Source organism: Coregonus clupeaformis, unplaced genomic scaffold (assembly GCF_020615455.1).
Source record: "Coregonus clupeaformis isolate EN_2021a unplaced genomic scaffold, ASM2061545v1 scaf0033, whole genome shotgun sequence".
Lineage (NCBI taxonomy): Eukaryota > Metazoa > Chordata > Actinopteri > Salmoniformes > Salmonidae > Coregonus > Coregonus clupeaformis.
Genome location: NW_025533488.1, coordinates 48,053 through 69,173, shown reverse-complemented (window position 1 = coordinate 69,173; position 21,121 = coordinate 48,053). Strand labels below are relative to the sequence as shown.

At 51.2% G+C, this 21,121-nt stretch overlaps 1 pseudogene; it reads left to right on the top strand.

Moving 5' to 3' along the window:
- Positions 1–17,639: 17,639 nt before the first annotated feature.
- On the top strand, positions 17,640–20,454 carry LOC123483134 (annotated as a pseudogene).
- Positions 20,455–21,121: the final 667 nt, after the last annotated feature.

Below are 21,121 nucleotides of genomic sequence, written 5' to 3'. Positions count from 1 at the left end.
GTTCCGACGCCGGATAAATATGAGGGGGAGCTGGGAAGATGCCGTTCTTTCCTTATGCAGTGTGGGTTAGTGTTCGATCTACAGCCCTACTCTTATGCCACAGACAAGGCTAGGATAGCCTTTGTGATTGAGTTGCTGCGTGGTCGAGCGCTGGAGTGGGCTTCAGCCGTTTGGGAACGACAAGACCCCTGCATGGCTTCATACCAGGGGTTCACGGCCGAGATGAGGAAGCTCTTCGACCATTCCGTCCGAGGGAGGGACGCAGCTAGGCGCCTGTTTTCGCTTCACCAAGGAACTCGCAGCGTGGCCGACTTCGTGATCGAGTTCAAGACGTTGGCTGTGGAGAGTGGGTGGAATGAGGAGTCTCTGCAAGCGGCCTTTTACCAGGGTCTGTCGGAGCAGCTCAAGGATGAGTTGATCTCCTATCCGGAGCCTAGTGACCTGGACAGCTTGGTAGCCTTGTCTATTCGGGTGGATAATCGAGTCCGAGAGCGAAGGAGGGAGAAGCAATGGGGTCCGTCCAATCGATCAGCTTCTCAGGTTCCAGTCGGGTCGGGGATTGGACCAGAATTGTGCTGTGGTGGAGACCTCTGTGGGCTATACTCGGCCTTGTCTCAGGATTGTAAGTTGGTGGTTGGGGATATCCCTCTAGTGGTGCGGGGGCTGTGCTTTGGCGGAGTGGGTGGGGTTATATCCTTCCTGTTTGGCCCTGTCCGGGGGTTTCTTCGGATGGGGCCACAGTGTCTCCGGACCGCTCCTGTCTCAGCCTCCAGTATTTATGCTGCAGTAGTTTATGTGTCGGGGGCTGGGGTTAGTTGGTTATACCTGGAGTACTTCTCCTGTCTTATCCAGTGTCCTGTGTGAATTTAAGTATGCTCTCTCTAATTCTCTCGTTCTCTCTTTCTCTCTGAGAACCTGAGCCCTAGGACCATACGTCAGGACTACCGGGCATGATGACACCTTGCTGTCCCCAGTCCGCCCTGGCCTTGCTGCTATTCCAGTTTCAACTGTTCTGCCTGCGGCTACGAAACCCCTACCTGTCCCAGACCTGCTGTTTTCAACTCTAAATGATCGGCTATGAAAAGCCAACTGAGAGACCTGAGCCCTAGGACCATACGTCGGGACTACCGGCCGTGGTGACTCCTTGCTGTCCCCAGTCCGCCTGGCCTTGCTGCTATTCCAGTTTAAACTGTTCTGCCTGCGGTTATGGAACCCCTACCTGTCCCAGACCTGCTGTTTTAAACTCTAATGATCGGCTATGAAAAGCCAACTGAGATTTATTCCTGATTATTATTTGACCATGCTTGTCACTTATGAACATTTTTGAACATCTTGGCATGGTTCTGTTATAATCTCCACCCGGCACAGCCAGAAGAGGACTGGCCACCCCTCATAGCCTGGTTCCTCTCTAGGTTTCTTCCTAGGTTTTGCCTTTCTAGGGAGTTTTTCCTAGCCACCGTGCTTCTACACCTGCATTACTAGCTGTTTGGGGTTTTAGGCTGGGTTTCTGTACAGCACTTCGAGATATTAGCTGATGTAAGAAGGGCTATATAAAATAAAATTGAAATTGAAATTGAATACGTCGATCATCGTCCACCACACAGGATTAGTGGAGAGGTCCTGTCTCCCGATTCTGAACCAATGCAAGTAGGGCGGCACGGGTTAACCAAGGAGGAACGCCAACTCAGACGTAGGACTAACTGTTGCCTCTACTGTGGTGGTTCGGGACATGACCTCGCCACCGGTTCCCGGCGGTCGTCAAACTGCGCGGCTCGCTAAAGTTGGGAGGACTTTTAGCGAGCCAGTTTCGACCTCTCAATACCTCTGTCAGACCCCGTTTCCCGGCTACCCTTATGAACAGGAATCAGAGCTTAGCGATTAACGCTTTTATCGATTCAGGTGCCGATGGAAGCTTTCTTGATGCCGAGTTGGTGGAACAGCTGGGGCTTTCCAAGGAGCAATTGCCGGAAGCCATTGAAGCGACCACTCTGAACGGCAGTAGTCTGGCACGTATCACGATGAGGACTGAACCGGTTAAGATGCTGTTGTCGGGAATCATTCGGAGATGATTTCATTCTTCATTCTGCCGTCTTCCCATGTTCCTCTGGTCCTTGGATACCCCTGGCTGAAGGAACACAATCCCACGTTCGATTGGGTGACGGGCAAGGTAACGAGTTGGAGCCTTGATTGTCATGCTAACTGTCTCAAGACTGCCTGTCCCCATTCGGTTCCCAGTCAGGTGATTGAGGCTAAACCCCCAGATTTGTCCCTGGTTCCCGAGACATATCACGATTTGGGGGAAGTGTTCAGTAAGCAGAAGGCTCTGTCACTCCCTCCCCACCGACCATATGATTGTGCCATCAACCTGTTCCCTGGAGCTGTCTACCCCAAGGGAAGGTTATACAGTATCTCCCGACCTGAACGTGAGGCTTTGGAGACCTACATCAAGGAGTCCCTAGCTGCTGGTCTCGTTCGTCCCTCGTCATCACCCCTGGGGGCAGGATTCTTCTTTGTGGGTAAGAAGGATGGCTCTCTTCGACCGTGTATTGATTATCGGGGGTTGAATGACATCACGGTCAAGAACAAGTATCCCCTGCCCTTGATGAGTTCTGCCTTCGACTCCTTACAGGGTGCTACGGTGTTCACCAAGCTAGACCTACGCAATGCGTATCACATGGTCCGGATCAGAGAGGGGGACGAGTGGTTGACGGGTTTCAATACACCGATGGGTCACTTCGAGTATCAGGTGATGCCGTTTGGACTGACCAATGCTCCAGCGGTATTCCAGAGTATGGTGAACGACGTCCTGAGAGATATGATCGGTCTCTTTGTGTTTGTTTACCTGGATGACATTCTGATCTTCTCGAAGGAACCTTCCGACCACGTCCAGCATGTCCGGCAGGTTCTGCAGCGATTGTTGGAGAATCGCCTGTTCGTGAAGGCCGAGAAGTGCGAGTTTCACGCCCACACGACATCCTTTCTCGGGTACATCATCTCCAGGGGAGAGATTAGGATGGACCAGGAGAAGGTTAGAGCGGTTCTGGAATGGGCCCAGCCCGGTACGAGATTGCAGCTCCAGAGATTTTTGGGGTTTGCGAATTTCTACCGCAGATTCATCCGGGATTACAGCCGTGTGGCCGCTCCGTTAACTGCCTTGACTTCCAGTATCAGGATCTTCAAGTGGAATCCGGAGGCGGATCGAGCGTTTCTGGATTTGAAGAGGCGATTCACCAACGCACCGATTCTCTCTCAACCGGACACGGCCCGTCAGTTCGGTCGTTGAAGTGGACGCGCGTCTGATGTGGGAGTTGGCGCCATCCTGTCGCAGCGATGCTCCACGGACAGTAAACTCCATCCCTGCGCCTACTACTCGTCGCCTTTCGCCTGCGGAGAGGAATTACGATGTGGGTAACCGGGAGCTTCTCGCGGTGAAACTTGCCTTGGAGGAGTGGCGCCACTGGTTGGAGGGGGCGGAGCAACCGTTTATTGTCTGGACTGACCACAAGAATCTTGCTTACGTGCAATCGGCTAGACGTCTCAACTCCCCGTCAGGCCAGGTGGGCGTTGTTTTTCGGACGATTCAATTTTTTCCCTGACGTTCCGACCTGGATCTAAGAACGGCAAGGCGGACGCCTTGTCCCGGATGTTCTCCAAGACGGAGGAGAGTGGGTCCAAGACCGAGACAATTCTCCCCCGGAACTGCGTCGTGGGAGCTGTTAGGTGGAAGATTGAGGAGGAGGTGATGGCGGCCCTTCGGACGCAGCCCGGTCCCGGTAACGGTCCACCCGGGTCGGTTGTTTGTGCCTGAGTCGGTTCGTCCTGCTGTCCTCAAATGGTCCCACGCCAGCAAGATGGCTTGTCACCCTGGCGTGGCTCGGACGATGGCGTTTCTTCGCAGACGCTTTTTGGTGGCCTGCCATGGCCGAGGATACTCGGGGTTATGTTGCTGCCTGTCCAGTGTGTGCGCAGAATAAGAGTACCAATCGGCCCAGCTCTGGACTACTTCACCCCCTTCCTATTCCCCGCGACCATGGTCGCATCTGGCCCTGGACTTTGTCACTGGGTTGCCCGCTTCTGAGGGAAACACGGTCGTTCTGACTATCGTGGACAGATTCAGCAAGTTCGCCCACTTTGTGCCTATTGCCAAGCTTCCCTCTGCCTCGGAGACGTCCGAGATCCTGGTTAGGGAGGTTTTCAGGGTCCACGGTTTGCCCAGTGATATCGTTTCCGACCGTGGCCCTCAGTTTACCTCTGCTGTCTGGAAGTCCTTCTGTTTGGCCATTGGAGCTACAGTCAGCCTCACATCTGGTTTTCACCCCCAATCTAATGGTCAGGCGGAGAGAGCCAACCAGAAGATGGAATCCACGCTACGCTGCCTTGTCTCCTCCAACCCCACCTCCTGGGTCTCTCAGTTGCCTTGGGTTGAGTATGCCCACAATACTCTCCCTACATCTGCCACTGGGATGTCTCCCTTCCAGTGCCTGTATGGCTACCAACCTCCCTTGTTCCCTTCTCAGGAGAAGGAGCTCTCAGTGCCCTCTGTTCAGGCCCATATTCGTCGTTGCCACCGGACCTGGCATCGGGCCAGAAAGGCACTCCTTAGAGTTTCGGACCGGTATCAGCTCCAGGCGAATCGTCGCCGGATCCCCGCTCCCACCTATACCATCGGAGATAGGGTCTGGTTGGCCACACGGGATCTTCCTTTACGGACTGAGTCTAGGAAGTTGTTACCGAAGTTCATTGGTCCGTTTGTGGTGGAGAAGGTGATCAATCCGGTGGCAGTTCGACTCAAACTACCGAGGACGCTCAGAGTCCATCCCACCTTTCATGTCTCCTGCCTCAAGCCTGTTCTCCTCAGTCCTCTGTTGCCTCCTCCGCCTCCTCCTCCTCCTCCTCGGATGATCGGAGGTGGTCCTGCCTACACGGTGCGACGCATCATGGATTCCAGACGGCGGGGCCGGGGTTTCCAGTATCTCGTGGACTGGGAGGGGTATGGTCCTGAAGAGAGGAGTTGGATTCCGCGGCGACAGATCCTAGATGCTGACCTCATTCGTGACTTCTACCGCCTCCATCCTGGCGCTCCGGGGAGTCCGCCCGGTGGCGTTCGTCGGAGGGGGGGTACTGTAACGATCCCTGCAGTCTGAGTCGGTTTCTGTCTGGGTATTAGTTTTTCTGCTCGGGATCTCCAGTTTCCCGAGGGGTTCTGGAACGCTCCCTGCCTGGTTGCCGGGCAACGTTGCTAGGCGGGAGCTCTCTTGATTTCCGCACCTGCATCCCATCAGCAATCTGCACACCTGGTCCTGATCATCACCCTTCTTAGGCTCTGTCCTAACATCCATTCCCTGCCGGATCGTTAGCCATGAACAGTATGTTTATCAGTGGATCAGCCTTAGAGCATGTAGCGTTAGTTTTGTTGTTTTGCACCTTGTTTGCTTGTTTTGTACTTACCTCCGTTTTGTTCCATCTGCAGTCACTCATCCGGAACCTTCACCCAACCTCTGCCTGATGGTCGGCGGCTGCCGAGCCATTACTGGACCTACCACTGCACCCTCAACAACCCATCCACGCCACCCGCTCTGTTCCCTGGATTATTCAGCCTCACTCGTGGATCTATTAAATAAACACTCACCTTTGTTTCAATTTACCTTGTCCTGGTCTGCTTCTGGGTTCTGGCTTAGTAAACCGTGACACACAGCTGCCTCTGATTGGGAACCACCCGGCCAACATAGATCTGCACATGCTAGATCCAAAACATAGAAATCAAACATAGCAACACACAACCCGGGAAAATACACACCCTGACTCAACGAATACAAGTCCTCAGAGTCAGGGCGTGACAGTACCCCCCCAAAGGTGCGGACTCGACCGCGCCACATAAACATAACAGGGTAGGGGCCGGGTGGGCATTCCGCCTCGGAGGCGGATCCGGCTCGGAGTGGAGCCGCTGGCCGGAGCTGGACTGGACCCCGGTGGAGTGGATTGCTCTGGCCCGAGTGGAGCCGCTGACCGGAGCTGGACCAGGCACCGGTGGAACAGGCACGGGCCGTGCGGACTGGACACACGCACCACTGGCTTGGTGCGGGGAGCAGGAACGGGCGGACTGGGCTGACGACGCGCACCCTGGCTGGTGCGCGGGAGCAGGAACGGGCCGGACTGGGCTGACGACGCGCACCACTGGCTTGGTGCGGGGAGCAGGAACGGGCCGGACTGGGCTGACGACACGCACCACTGGCTTGGTGCGGGGAGCAGGAACAGGCCGGACCGGGCTGGCGATGCGCACCACTGGCTTGATGCAAGGAGCAGGAACGGGCCGAACCGTACTGGGAACACCCACCACTGGCTTAGTGCGGGAATCAGGAACGGGCCGGACCGGACTGGCGACACGCCCCACTTGATTGGTGCGAGGAGCGGGACTGGGTTCCTTCATTAACCCCCGCTCCTTCTGCTGCCTAACCAGCTCCTCTCGCCGTGCCTCTACACTTTCCTTCTGCTCCCTCTGAACCAATGACCCCCCTAATCTGGTGGCCTCCTCTGCTAAACAGCTGAACCGCTCTATCGCGGCCTCCTGCTGCCTCGTCGTCCACGGCGTGAGCCCCCTACATTTTTGGGGGATTGTCTCTCCCCGTGATCATGGCCTCCATCCCTCTTGCCAGACTCTCACTCATCTCCTCCCAAGTCCATTCTCTCTCCTCGTCACGCTGCTTGATCCAGGATTGGTGGGATCTTCTGTCACGATCGTTTACGGACGAGACGGACCAAGGCGCAGGCGTGATATGCATTCATGTTTATTGACGACTAAACACACGACAAAACAACAAACGAAACGTGAAGTCCAAGGTAGACAAATAACATACCTCACACGGAACAAGATCCCACCACTAACAGGTGTCAAAAGGCTGCCTAAATATGGACCCCAATCAGAGACAACGAGCCACAGCTGTCTCTGATTGGGAACCACCCCGGCCACATGCTAGATCCAAAACATAGAAATCAAACATAGCAACACACAACCCGGAAAATACACACCCTGACTCAACAAATACAAGTCCTCAGAGTCAGGGCGTGACAATATGTCCAGATGTTGATTCAAATAGTCAACACAGATGAATTACACTGAACCTCAAGCAAACATGAGCTCACACCACAAAGAGCGAAATACATTACAGTCATGCAGGCCACAGCCACCCATTTCAGGGATGGGTTTAGGAGTTGGATGCCTTTAGAGGTAGTCTGGCTCAAGATCTGTAGGGCTTTAGCCATCTATTCTAAATACTGTTGTCATTGCCATACAAAACCGCATAAATGGTACCAGGCTTATGCATCAAGGTGCATGACATTGTTCCTGGACACCTGGCCAGGCAGCAACAGAACATAGGCTAATTCACTCACATAGAGTTACACTGAGTGTACAAATCATTAAGAACACTTGCTCTTTCCATGACATAGACTGACCAGGTGAATTCAGGTGAAAGCTATGATACCTTATTGATGTCACTTGTTAAATCCACTTCAATCAGTGTAGATGAAGGGGAGGAGACAGGTTAAATAATTATTTTTAAGCTTTGAGACAATTGAGACATGGATTGTGTATGTGTGCCATTCAGAGGGTGAATGGGCAAGACAAAAGTTTTAAGTGTTTTTGAATGGTGTATGGTAGTAGCTGCTAGGCTCACTGGTTTGTGTCAAGAAGTGCAACGCTGCTGAGTTTTTCACGCTCAACAGTTTCCCGTGTGTATCAAGAATGGTCCACCACCCAAAGGACAACTGTGGGAAGCATTGAGTCAACATGGGCCAGCATCCCTGTGGAAAGCTTTCAACACATTTACATTACATTTACATTTACGTCATTTAGCAGACGCTGTTATCCAGAGCGACTTACAAATTGGTGCATTCACCTTATAGCCAGTGGGATAACCACTTCACAAATTTTCTTTTTAGTTTTTTTTTGTATTCATTTTTCTATTTATAATTGTCTTTTTTTTCTTTCTTTTTTTTTTCTTCTTTTTTTTTGGGGGGGTGGGGTGGGGTAAGGGGGGTAGAAGGATTACTTATCCTATCCCAGGTGTTCCTTAAAGAGGTGGGGTTTCAAATGTCTCCGGAAGGTGGTGAGTGACTCCGCTGTCCTGCCGTCGTGAGGGAGCTTGTTCCACCATTGGGGTGCCAGAGCTTGAGGTGATGATCCGTCATCCATACTGATATGTCTGCCAGACATGCAGAGATGCGATTCGCCACCTGGTTATCAGAAGGGGAAAGGAGAAGATTAGTTGTGTGTCGTCTGCGTAGCAATGATAGGAGAGGCCATGTGAGGATATGACAGAGCCAAGTGACTTGGTGTATAGCGAGAATAGGAGAGGGCCTAGAACTGAGCCCTGGGGGACACCAGTGGTGAGAGCACGTGGTGCGGAGACAGCTTCTCGCCACGCCACTTGGTAGGAGCGACCGGTCAGGTAGGACGCAATCCAAGAGTGAGCCGCGCCGGAGATGCCCAGCTCGGAGAGGGTGGAGAGGAGGATCTGATGGTTCACAGTATCAAAGGCAGCAGACAGGTCTAGAAGGACAAGAGCAGAGGAGAGAGAGTTAGCTTTAGCAGTGCGGAGAGCCTCCGTGACACAGAGAAGAGCAGTCTCAGTTGAATGACCAGTCTTGAAACCTGACTGGTTTGGATCAAGAAGGTCATTCTGAGAGAGATAGCAAGAGAGTTGGCTAAAGACGGCTCAATAGTTTTGGAGAGAAAAGAAAGAAGGGATACTGGTCTGTAGTTGTTGACATCATAGGGATCGAGTGTTGGTTTTTTGAGAAGGGGTGCAACTCTCGCTCTCTTGAAGACGGAAGGGACATAGCCAGCGGTCAAGGATGAGTTGATCAGCGAGGTGAGGTAAGGGAGAAGGTCACCGGAGATGGTCTGGAGAAGAGAGGAGGGGATAGGGTCAAGCGGGCAGGTTGTTGGGCGGCCGGCCGTCACAAGTCGCAAGATTTTATCTGGAGAGAGAGGGGAGAAAGAAGTCAAATCATAGGGTAGGGCAGTGTGAGCAGGACCAGCAGTGTCATTTGACTTAACAAACGAGGATCGGATGTCGTCAACCTTCTTTTCAAAATGGTTGACGAAGTCATCCACAGAGAGGGAGGGGGGCAAAGAGCTTCCTAGGGTTAGAGGCAGATGCTTGGAATTTAGAGTGGTAGAAAGTGGCCTTAGCAGCAGAAACAGATGAAGAAAGTGTAGAGAGGAGGGAGTGAAAAGATGCCAGGTCCGCAGGGAGTCTAATTTTCCTCCATTTCCGCTCGGCTGCCCGGAGCCCTGTTCTGTGAGCTCGCAATGAGTCATCACGCCACGGAGCTGGAGGGGAGGACCGAGCCGGCCGGGAGGATAGGGGACATAGAGAGTCAAAGGATGCAGAAAGGGAGGAGAGGAGGGTTGAGGAGGCAGAATCATGAGATTGGAGGGAGAAGGGTTGAGCAGAGGGAAGAGATGATAGGATGGAAGAGGAGAGAGTAGCGGGAGAGAGAGAGCGAAGTTTGCGACGGCGCATTACCATCTGAGTAGGGGCAGAGTGAGTAGTGTTGGAGGAGAGCGAGAGAGAAAAGGATACAAAGTAGTGGTCGGAGACATGGAGGGGAGTTGCAGTGAGATTAGTAGAAGAACAGCATCTAGTAAAGATGAGGTCAAGCGTATTGCCTGCCTTGTGAGTAGGGGGACGGTGAGAGGGTGAGGTCAAAAGAGGAGAGGAGTGGAAAGAAGGAGGCAGAGAGAAATGAGTCAAAGGTAGACGTAGGGGAGGTTGAAGTCCCCCAGAACTGTGAGGGGTGAGCCATCCTCAGGAAAGGAACTTATCAAGGCGTCAAGCTCATTGATGAACTCTCCACGGGAACCTGGAGGGCGATAGATGACAAGGATATTAAGCTTAAATGGGCTAGTGACTGTGACAGCATGGAATTCAAATGAGGAGATAGACAGATGGGTCAGGGGAAAAATAGAGAATGTCCACTTGGGAGAGATGAGGATTCCTGTGCCACCACCCCGCTGACCAGATGCTCTCGGGGTATGCGAGAACACATGGTCAGACGAGGAGAGAGCAGTAGGAGTAGCAGTGTTTTCAGTGGTAATCCATGTTTCCGTCAGCGCCAAGAAGTCGAGGGACTGGAGGGTAGCATAGGCAACACCTTGTAGAGTACATGCCCCCGACAAACTGACGCAACTCAATATTAGGAAGGTGTTCCTAATGTTTGGTATACTCAGTGTATATTGTTGATAGGACTAATTGCAACCTAAAATATCTCTACCAGCTATGCTTAAAATCACCAACACATTTATAGATACTCCCAATAGACTATTAAAGTGTCAATGTACCCATAGGAACACCCATTTGGCTTTCAACCATAATAAGTGGATAGATTGTAGTTAATGAGGTAATATTGCAGCACAGCCATTAGCTATATATAGACAAGTTCTACCCTCAAAGGCAATGGCAGAACTTTCTTGGATTTTGTTGATGATCACAAGTTTACTGGAGAATTGAGACCAAGTAGAGACTTTGGACAGGGTGGATAATGGTATAATATAAGGCAGTTTATTCAGAGGTAAAGATATCTGGAATAGCGTGCACGGACTCGTTCGTCAAACTCGTAGGGAGTTATCTGAAGAGAGCCCCAAACATTGTGTGCAGACATTTTATGCAATAAATGAAGTAGGTTGAATCTAGTAGTTCTGATCTTCTGATTGGTCCTGATGAGTTGGGCGAGGTCCCCTCCAGGCTAGTGTCACTGTTGCATTGGCTCTGAGTCGGGTTCTCTGTCTTCAAATGTTCAGCCTAAAAGAGGGGATTTTGTGTGTGTGTGTGTGTTAACAGTAATGATGTGTGTGTGTGTGTGTGTTAACAGTAATGATGTGTGTGTGTGTGTGTGTGTTTGTGTCAAGGCAGAACTCGTGAGTTGGAAGAACTGAGAGGCCTATGGCGTGGGTGTTGTCCTTGGCCACCTGCTGACAAGGCTGACAAGATAGGACCCTTTTGTCCATTGTTATTGGATAGGAACAGAACTTATAACCAGCTCCTGACCTAAATAGATCTTAGCACAACATTTTACTCAACATATCATATTCCATATTCACTTCAACAAATATATTTACTACGACAGTTACAGTTTCCAAACCACATTTCGCTACCTCTCCCCCACCGCATGGAAAAGTGGACGTTCCTTGGTTTTGTGCTTTGTTCAGGTACTAGTCGGAACTAGGAAACTCGGAAACGTACGACTTGCTATATAGTTGTAGTTATACACGTGCCGCGTTCAACGAATCAGCATGTTGGACATTTTCGAGATTCCTGGTTCAGAATAACATATTGTAATGACCCAACTGGGTCATAAAGTAAAAGAGAGACGGGCACCAGGTGTACAGGCAGAACACAGGTTTATTCCTAAATGGGCTATTGTTCAAGCCACAACCCACGCCTCCAAACCTCAAACATACACAAATAGAACATGTCAAATCAAGGGTCCCGAACAGAAGAGAGAGATGAGACCGTAACCCCTATTTAATCATTTCCAAAATCCCGCGGGATTACCCATCATACCCCCAACCTTTCCATCTGTCCTGGCATATTTAACCCCTGCTAGTACCCATGAGAACGATAACACATCCATGAACACAGAACACAATACAGGGTCGTTACATAGCCCCTCCTTTCTAAACCCTAGCCCCTAGGGTTACAAAACAAAATCCTTAAAACGACCCGGAGGTCGCATCAGTCTCTTGTGCGGCAGGTAGCTTAGTGGTTAAGAGCGTTGTGCCAGTAACCGAAAGGTCTCTGGTTCTAATCCCCGAGACGACTAGGTGAAAAAATCTGTCGATGTGCCCTTGAGCAAGGCACTTAACCCTAATTGCTCCTGTAAGTCGCTCTGGATAAGAGCGTCTGCTAAATGACTAATTATTATTATTATTATTATTATTATTGTGCCTTCCCTTGACTCTCACTGGTGGACCCCAGAACACTCATCTGCCCCAATGTCATTTCCAGCACCCCCGAAGAGGCAGCCCCGTCCCAGGCTCAGCTTGCATTAGAGTCTCCTCGCTAGACTGTCCCCGTGTGCTCACATCAGAGTCCTCACTTCCATTCCCTACCGTTTTCCTCCCTCTGTAGGGGGCGCCAATCGGTCCCGGTGGACCACCACCTTCCCTGCCCCGTGGGGAACCTCCACCGGTACGTCACCTCCCCCCACTCTCTCTATCACCAGGCACGGCCCCACCCAGGCACTGTCCAGCTTTGGGCACCGCCCCTTCTTGCGCGTGGGGTTGTGAAGCCACACGCGTTCTCCCGCTCCAAAGTGCCTCCCCCTAGCGCGTGAGTCATAGTGGCGCTTTTGGCGCATTCCTGCGTTCTCGAGTTGCTCTCTTGCGAAGGTGTGAGCCGCTTCTAACCGGTTCTGCAGTCGACGAACATAGTTCGGGCCAGGCAAAACCCCCGTCGTCGTTATCAGGAGGGTGGCCAAACGTCAGTTCGGCTGGGGTGCGCAACTCACGACCTAACATTAGTAGCGCTGGGGAGCACGCAGTCGATTCCTGAACAGCCGACCTACATGCCATGAGAATAAACGGTAAGTGGGTGTCCCAATCTCTCTGGTGTTTTGAGGTAACGATAGCCAGCTGTTGTGCTAATGTTCTGTTAAATCTTTCCACCAGCCCATCACTCTGGGGATGAAGCGGAGTAGTGCGCGTCTTCTCCGCGCCTAACCGTCTACACAACTCTGAGAACACCCGTGACTCAAAGTTTCTCCCCTGGTCGCTGTGTATAGACTGTGGCACCCCGAACCGACTGATTATTCCCCCTACCAATGCATCAGCTACTGTTTCTGCCTCCTGGTCTGGGAGAGCGTAAGCCTCTGGCCACTTGGTGAAGTAGTCCATAGCAGTTAGAATCCACCTGTTACCGCTGTCTGTGATTGGAAACGGTCCAACTATGTCTACCCCCAGTCTCTCCATGGGCTCCCCTACTGGGAATTGTTGTAGGAGGGCGTGTGACTGACCTGGAGGTCCTTTCTTAGCAGCACACTCATCGCACTGCCTGCAAAAGTCCTCCACATCCCTCCTGTGCCTGGCCCAATAGAAGCCTTTACGTACGCGCTTTAACGTTTTGGAGACCCCAAAATGCCCTGCGCCTACTCCCCCGTGAAGCTGCTGTAACACGCTCCCCTTGCAGCCTTTTGGGAACCACTACCTGCCACGTCATTTCTCCAGTAGCTGGCTTTTTCCACCCCCTCTGGAGCACTCCCTCAGCCACTCTAAGGACTGAGAATTTAGCCCAGAGTCCTTTGGTGACTGGTGATAGAGGGGCTACTTCCCCCATGGCGGTCGTCTTCTCTCTTCCACCCACCCCAGCACAGGACGCAGCTCTGCGTCCTCCTCCTGGCGACGCCTCCACTCCCCCGACGTCCACAGCCTCAAGCTCCCGGCACTCTGTCACCCCTCAGCTGACTCACCGTGGCGGTGACTCCCTCCTCCATGCACAGTTCCCTCTCTCGCTCCACCCGTTTGGCGCAGTACCCACAGCCGTCCTCAGCACACGGGCGGCGGGACAAGGCGTCTGCATTGCTGTGGCGAAGGCCGGCCCTGTGCTCCACCTGGAAGTCGTAGGGTTGCAGCTCCTCCAACCAGCGGGCGATCTGACCCTCTGGCTCCTTGAAGGAGAGAAGCCACTGCAGGCGGGTGATCCGTCCAGCACCACAAACGGCAGGCCCCCCAGGTAGTACTTGAAATGGCGTACTGCTGCCACGACAGCCAAAAGCTCCCTCCTTGTCACGCAGTAGCGTTTTTCAGCCTTATCAAAAGTTCTGCTGTAATAAGCTACTACGTGCTCCCCCGTCAGAACCACGCTGAGCCAGCACGGCCCCCAAGCCCTCATTGCTTGCATCGGTGTCCAGAATAAACGGACGGTTTGGGTCTGGTGAGGACAGGACAGGGGCCTCTCACCAGGGCGACGTTTGAGGGCCTCAAACGCCCGCTGGTGCTCTTCGGTCCACTGAAAGACAGTGTCCTTCTTGAGAAGGTGGTTCAAAGGAGCTGCTATCCCCGCAAACCCTTTCACAAACCTACGATAGTAGGATGCCAGACCCAGGAAGCTCTTAACCTCCTTTTTTTCCTTTGGAATTGGCCACCCCCTCACAGCCTCCACTTTGTCTGGCAACGTGCTGATACCCTCACCACCCAGCTGATGACCCAGGAACGCCAACTCCCTTTGCATGAAATGGCACTTTTCCGGGTGTAATTTTAGCCCGCCCCGAGATCCTCTCCAGCACTCGCCTAAGTGCCCCCAGTGCCCCCTCAAACGACGTGCCATGTACCAATATGTCGTCTAGGTACACGACACACTCGTCTCTCGGAACCCCCCGCCAGCACTCTGTCCATGAGCCTCTCAAAGGTGGCAGGAGCATTACAAAGCCCCGAAGCACAGCACCTTGAACTGCCAATGGCCCCTATCCGTGGAGAAGGCCGTTTTTTCACGTGCCCCAGGCGAGAGGGGCACCTGCCAGTAGCCGCTGCGCAGATCAAGGGAAGAGAACCACGAGGACCCTCTGACGTGGTCTAGCGACTCATCGATCCTCGGTATGGGGTAAGAGTCTTTAATGGTGACAGAATTTAGGCCCCTGTAGTCCGCACAAAACCTAAGTTTACCCCCTTTCTTAGGCACCATGACGACCGGCGCGGACCACGGGCTATCTGATGGCTCAATGAAATCAGCCCGCAACATGTCAGCAATAGCTGTGGCTGCTGCTTCCCTCTTGGCAAGGGGAATGCGACGGGGCCGAATTTTAATGGGTTGGTTGTCCCCAGTGTCGATGTCGTGCTGAACCAGGTGCGCTTTGCCCTACCTCATCTTCCCCCCCAAGCGAAGCTATCTTTAAAGTCAAACAGCAGCTGCTTTAATTGTCTCTGTTGTCCCTCGTCCAGACCTTGACAGTTTTTCAGCCACACAGCCTCAACGGGCGTCGATAACTTCCTCCTTCCCCCGTCGGGCTGATGGGGTGAAGGAGCCAGTGTGTTTTGGGCTACTGGGATGCCTGTGCTTGCACCATTATGGGAGTGAAGGTCGTTGCCGCCGGAGACAGCTGCTGGGATGGAACAACGACCAAGGGAGCAGCCGGGACGACCAGTGGAGTTTCGGCAAGCTTGGAGGAAGACGGAGGGACAGCCCTGCCCCCTGCTGGCCCTCCCGTAGGCGACATTCCCACTGTGGGCCCCCCGACAGCCTCAAAGTGCCCGAGCTAAGTCCAACTGGAGCCCCACAGTTTTTCAAAAGTCCATTCCCAGTATACAGGGTCCTGTACCGCTGCTACCCACACCGGACACCCCACAGTTCTCCCCCCCACAGTCACAGACACCCGACACTTCCCTAACATGGGGGCTAGCTCCCCCGTGACAGTCCGTAGCTGGACAAAGGTCGGCTCCACCCGCACCCCCAACAGGTAGTATGTCTGGTCTCACCAGGGTTACTGTAGAGCCCGTGTCGACCAGGGCCAAACATTCCACCCCTCTACCTTGGACGATGACATTGCAGAAGTCCCCAATGGTGGTACGTCCCACCACAACTACCGGACTAGGAAACACGGTGGCCGCTACACCCTGGGGAAGCAGGTCCCCACCCTCTTGCCTGCACTGCTGGGTACATCTTCTGCTTACTGTGGGTTCGGGGCGGAGGAATGGGCCCGCTGCCCCCCTGCGCGAGAACCCGCTGTCGCTTTCCCTGTTGACTGGAGAATCTGCCACACCTCCCGCTGAATGTGGCCAGTCCAGCCACAACCCCAGCAGACAATGGAAGTTGAGCTGACACTGCGATGTTGTCTGGCGCCCTTCTCAATGACAAGCGAAGCGGTCTTGACTAACCCTCCCAACTCGTCGACCCACTCTGGTTTGGTGACCCCCCAGCACCCGGCCGCCGCTGCTCTCACCTCTGGTTGACTGGCAACCTCCACTCTCACTCCCTCACCCCAGATCAGCTCCCCTCTTCCTGGCTATCTCCACTGCAGCCCGCAGAGATGCTGGAGTCCGACATCTGCACATGCTTACCCAGTTCGGTGGGGGAGAGCGCTCTAATGAAACTGTCCCGTGCCAGCCTCGTCTTGCACCCCAATCGACATATTTGCATAAGCCCGCCTGGTCAGGCTCAGAATATCACTTCCACCGCCTTTAATGATTCCCCCTGAAGTCTCTTTTTGTTATTCAGTTCAATCCGCAGCATGTTGGGCTGTGCATCGCTGCCGAAACGGCCCCCCAATGCCTCCACTAGCGCACCGTAGTCGCCCCTCTCGTCCGGGGCTAGCGTTAGCAGGCATTCCGACGCCTCCTCTGACAGGCTCAGGGCAAGCTGTAACCCTTTCGTCTCGTCAGACCACCTCCCGGCTCTAGCCAACAACTCGAATTGAGTGAAAAAAACTTCCCATTTACCTTGTCCATTGAACTTTGGGAGTTTAGCCGCTACCGTGGCTAATGGCAATAGGGCGCTGCCATCTCTGTTTACATAAGGAGGTCCAGCCATTTCCGCACGCGGTGACGTCGATATCTCCGTCGCCGTGACGTCTGTTCTGGTCGAGTGGTTTGAAGGAAAACCCGCCCGTTCTGCCATCTTGCTGACTGACAATTTAACTCCCGCCATGTGGCTCTCCAGCTCTTCTACAGCTGTCATCGCCGCTGACCCTCCCGACCGGTACACCCGAGCCCACAACGGCCACTTTGTCCGACTCTTCCTTAACTTTCCGCCTCGCCCCGATCATCCTGACCGTAGATGCGAGTCACGCTAAAGCTAACCACGGCCTATACTGAAACAGCTAACTTCGCCTAATCTCGATCTATCCCGTCGTTCAAAGCACTTCTGACACCAATGTAATGACTCCAACTGGGTCATAAAGTAAAGAGAGACGGGCACCAGGTGTACAGGCAGAACACAGGTTTATTCCTAAATGGGCTATTATTCGGAAGCCACAACCCACGCCTCCAAACCTCAAACATACACAAATAGAACATGTCAAATCAAGGGTCCCGAACAGAAGAGAGAGATGAGACCGTAACCCCTATTTAATCATTTCCAAAATCCCGCGGGATTACCCATCATACCCCCCAACCTTTTCCATCTGTCCTGGCATATTTAACCCTGCTAGTACCCATGAGAACGATAACACATCCATGAACACAGAACACAATACAGGGTCGTTACATATGAACGCGGCATACGAACTCTATCAACGTCGACGAGTCATCATGGAATGTCATAAAGTGGTGACGGTGATGACTGTCGTATAGCACTAGCCTTCTCCATAATGAGAACATTTGTTTTTGCGCAATTTACGCAGATTTTTAAGCATGGACACCACTGTTGCAGCTCAGTCACAATCCATTGATTCATAATCATTCTAATTTGGAGAATTGTGTAGTTAGGCTATCGTTTGATGCTTGTGTCATAAAATGTATATGAATTGTGGGTGCCATGCGTTGCTCTACACACAAAACCACTTAGCCAACAAACATTTTGTAAAATTGGATATTTTTACGTGTTGAATTGTGTGTTTCTTGCACAGAATGTCGATGTTTTCCTTCGAAAATCATCTCATGTGAAGTGCCGCTTACAACTTTGTCTTCTAGCTGAAAATATGAAGAACTGACGTCACACACTTCAAGATACTACACAGTCTGCGCTCCTGACTACAACAGTGTAGTCGTAGCGGTTTAGTGCCAGACAACGTCTTTCAAGCCGAGGAGACAACTCCATTCGCCTGTTCTGATTGGAATATACACTTTATTCAAGGTGTGTCTATAACATTTTTTACCATTCATTAGAGTAATCGTATTACATTGGTATTTGTAGGCTTCTACGTCAAAAGTTGATGAACGAATAGAACAATAGAAATGCTGTACCATACCTTTTAAATACTTTGCGAATAAATAGCCTACCTGTGCAAAAGTTAAATTCATATAATTTTATGTGTAGCCTATGTCTAATGATCATGATATACCAGTTGAGGGTGACATGAACTTATTAATAATATAATATGCCATTTAGCAGACTATTTTATCCAAAGCGACTTACAGTCATGTGCGCATACATTTTTACGTATGGGTGGTCCCGGGGATCGAACCCACTACCCTGGCGTTACAAGCGCCATTCTCTACCAATCGACCACAAATAATTGGGAAGATATGCTAGATATACCAGTTGAGGGTAACATTAACTTATTAATAACAAATAATTGGGAAGATATGCTATAATAACGGCATGAACTGTAATAAAAAAAATAACTGAATGAATCCATCATTCCTTCTAACAAATTTGAATAAATAAATTAATGCCTTGTACAGGATAAATAGGTAACTTAAACAGTGCATTTTATAGGCATATTACGCATTATCCAACTAGATGAGAAATATCAACCGAATTACATTTTATTTTTCATTCTATATGAGAAACATTCCTTCCTCATTGGACAGTTCAATTCCATAGTATAGAAGATAGGCTGCTGTACTGTGAAACTCTGAAGAAATCGTTTTCTATTTCCATAATTCCTCCCCAAAAAAGCGAATTATAGAGTGCACATTCTTCAGTTTTATAATGATCTTGGGGTTTCCAAAATGTTCTACCTTTGAGACTTGTGAGGGCAAGTTAAGGAGAAATACCTTAATTATGACCATCTGTCTGCTTCATCACATTGCATTAATTCTACAAGTACTTTGTTCTGTGATGGATTGCACTAGAAAGGTGGAAAGGTTGCACTGTGAAATCAATATCTCACTTACCGGTATATATGGGGATTGGGCAACCAACTTTGCACATAATATGTATTTTTGTTCAGAACAACTCCTCAAACATTCTCTCAGTATTTCAATGTAGAGTAAAATGTCACATTATTGCACAACACATTTTTTGCAAAATTGTGTCAGTGAACTCTAGGGAAGGGAAATAAGAACAGCAAGTATTGGGGGGAATAAATTGTAAGGCAGCATTCCCGAAGTGTGGTGAAGGTCATTTATCCTAACAATAGAACAACATACTAAATATGAAAATATTAAATGTTTAATGCAGATTAGACAACTTTGCTCATAATTAATTTACTGCATCTTCCCTGAAAATCGGTGGTCCTCTGCAGCTCAGCTGGTAGAGCACGGCGCTTGTAACGCCAAGGTAGTGGGTTCGATCCCCGGGACCACCCATACACAAAAACTGTGTGCACGCATTACTGTAAGTCGCTTTGGATAAAAGCGTCTGCTAAATGGCATATTATATTATAAAATTAACATCATTTTTTCTTTACCGTTTCAGGTTCTCAAACACAATGATGGCGTTAACCACCACTCATTTGTATCCTGGAAACTGGATAGAGTTGTCTCACAACGACTCATCGCCAGGCAACGGGACAGATGACTATGACGACTACGTTGACGAGCACGCAGAGCTCCGGCAGTCCCCTCAACATCATGTCCCTCATCGTTTACTGCCTGGCCTTCGTGCTGGGGGGTTCTGGAAATGGACTTGTCATCTGGGTGACGGGATTCAAGATGAAGAAGACAGTCAACACGGTGTGGTTCCTCAACCTGGCTGTGGCCGACTTCCTCTTCACAGCATTCCTGCCTCTGAGCGTGACCTACACGGCCATGGACTTTCACTGGCCCTTTGGCAAGTTCATGTGCAAGCTCAACTCCACGATCAGCTTCCTGAACATGTTCGCCAGTGTCTACATCCTGGTGGTCATCAGTGTGGACAGGTGTGTGTCCGTGGTGCGCCCTGTCTGGGCCCAGAACCATCGGAACATACGCAAGGCATCCTGTATCAGTCTGGGTGTCTGGCTGTGGGCCCTGGTCCTCAGCTCCCCCTACTTTGTCTTCAGGGACATCGAGCGTCCTTCAAGAACGAAGAAATCATCAACTGCTTCAACAACTTTGGTTTCTCCGATGACTACGACACAAAGGAGGTGGCAGAGCTGCGAGTGTTCCGTCATCAGGCCATGGTCATCACCCGCTTCCTGCTGGGCTTCGTGGTGCCATTCGCCATCATCGTCACCTACTCGCGTCATCATCCACCGGCTCAAGAGGAACCGCAACCTAGCCAGCCACTCCGGGCGGCCATTCAAGATCATCGCCGCCCGTCATCACAGCTTTCTTCCTGTGCTGGGCTCCAACCACATCATGGCCCTGATCGAGATGGTGAACAAGCGCGGCCGCTGAGTTCAGCTACGGTTAGATCACGTCACCACCATCGGGGTCCCCATAGCCACCAGCCTGGCTTTCCTCAACAGCTGTCTGAACCCCCTGCTGTATGTGTTCATGGGCCAGGACTTCAAGGATAAACTACGCAAGTCCATTCTGACGGTTCTGGAGAGTGCCTTCACTGAGGAAGTGCTCAAGGATCCAACCACACCTACACAAACTCTGGACTTACAAGCCGTAGCAAGGAGAAGTCCTATTCTGATGCTGAGGTATAAGGTCTTATATCATAATGAGAAAACGTTATTGACCACACAATGTGGAAATTTGACTTTGGCTTTACGATAACATGATTGACATCATTTAAAGCAAAGAAAATACAAACATTAGAAGCTCGAGACTTAGTTTAAGGGAATGTTTAAGGCCGGATTATAGAATTTGAACGTACAGTGGCTTGCGAAAGTATTCACCCCCCTTGGCATTTTTCCTATTTTGTTGCCTCACAACCTGGAATTAAGTTGGATGGGTTCCGCTGGTGTACAGCAATCTTTAAGTCATACCACATATTCTCAATTGGATTCAGGTCTGGGCTTTGACTAGGCCATTCCAAGACATTTAAATGTTTCCCCTTAAACCACTCAAGTGTTGCTTTAGCAGTATGCTTAGGGTCATTGTCCTGCTGGAAGGTGAACCTCCCGTCCCAGTCTCAAATCTCTGGAAGAAGCTGAAACAGGTTTCCCTCAAGAATTTCCCCTGTATTTAGCGCCATCCATCATTCCTTCAAATCTGATCAGTTTCCCCAGTCCCTGCCGATGAAAAACATCCCCACAACATGATGCTGCCACCACCATGCTTCACTGTGGGATGGTGTTCTTCGGGGTGATGAGAGGTATTGGGTTTTGCGCCAGACATAGCGTTTTCCTTGATGGCCAAAAAGCTAAATTT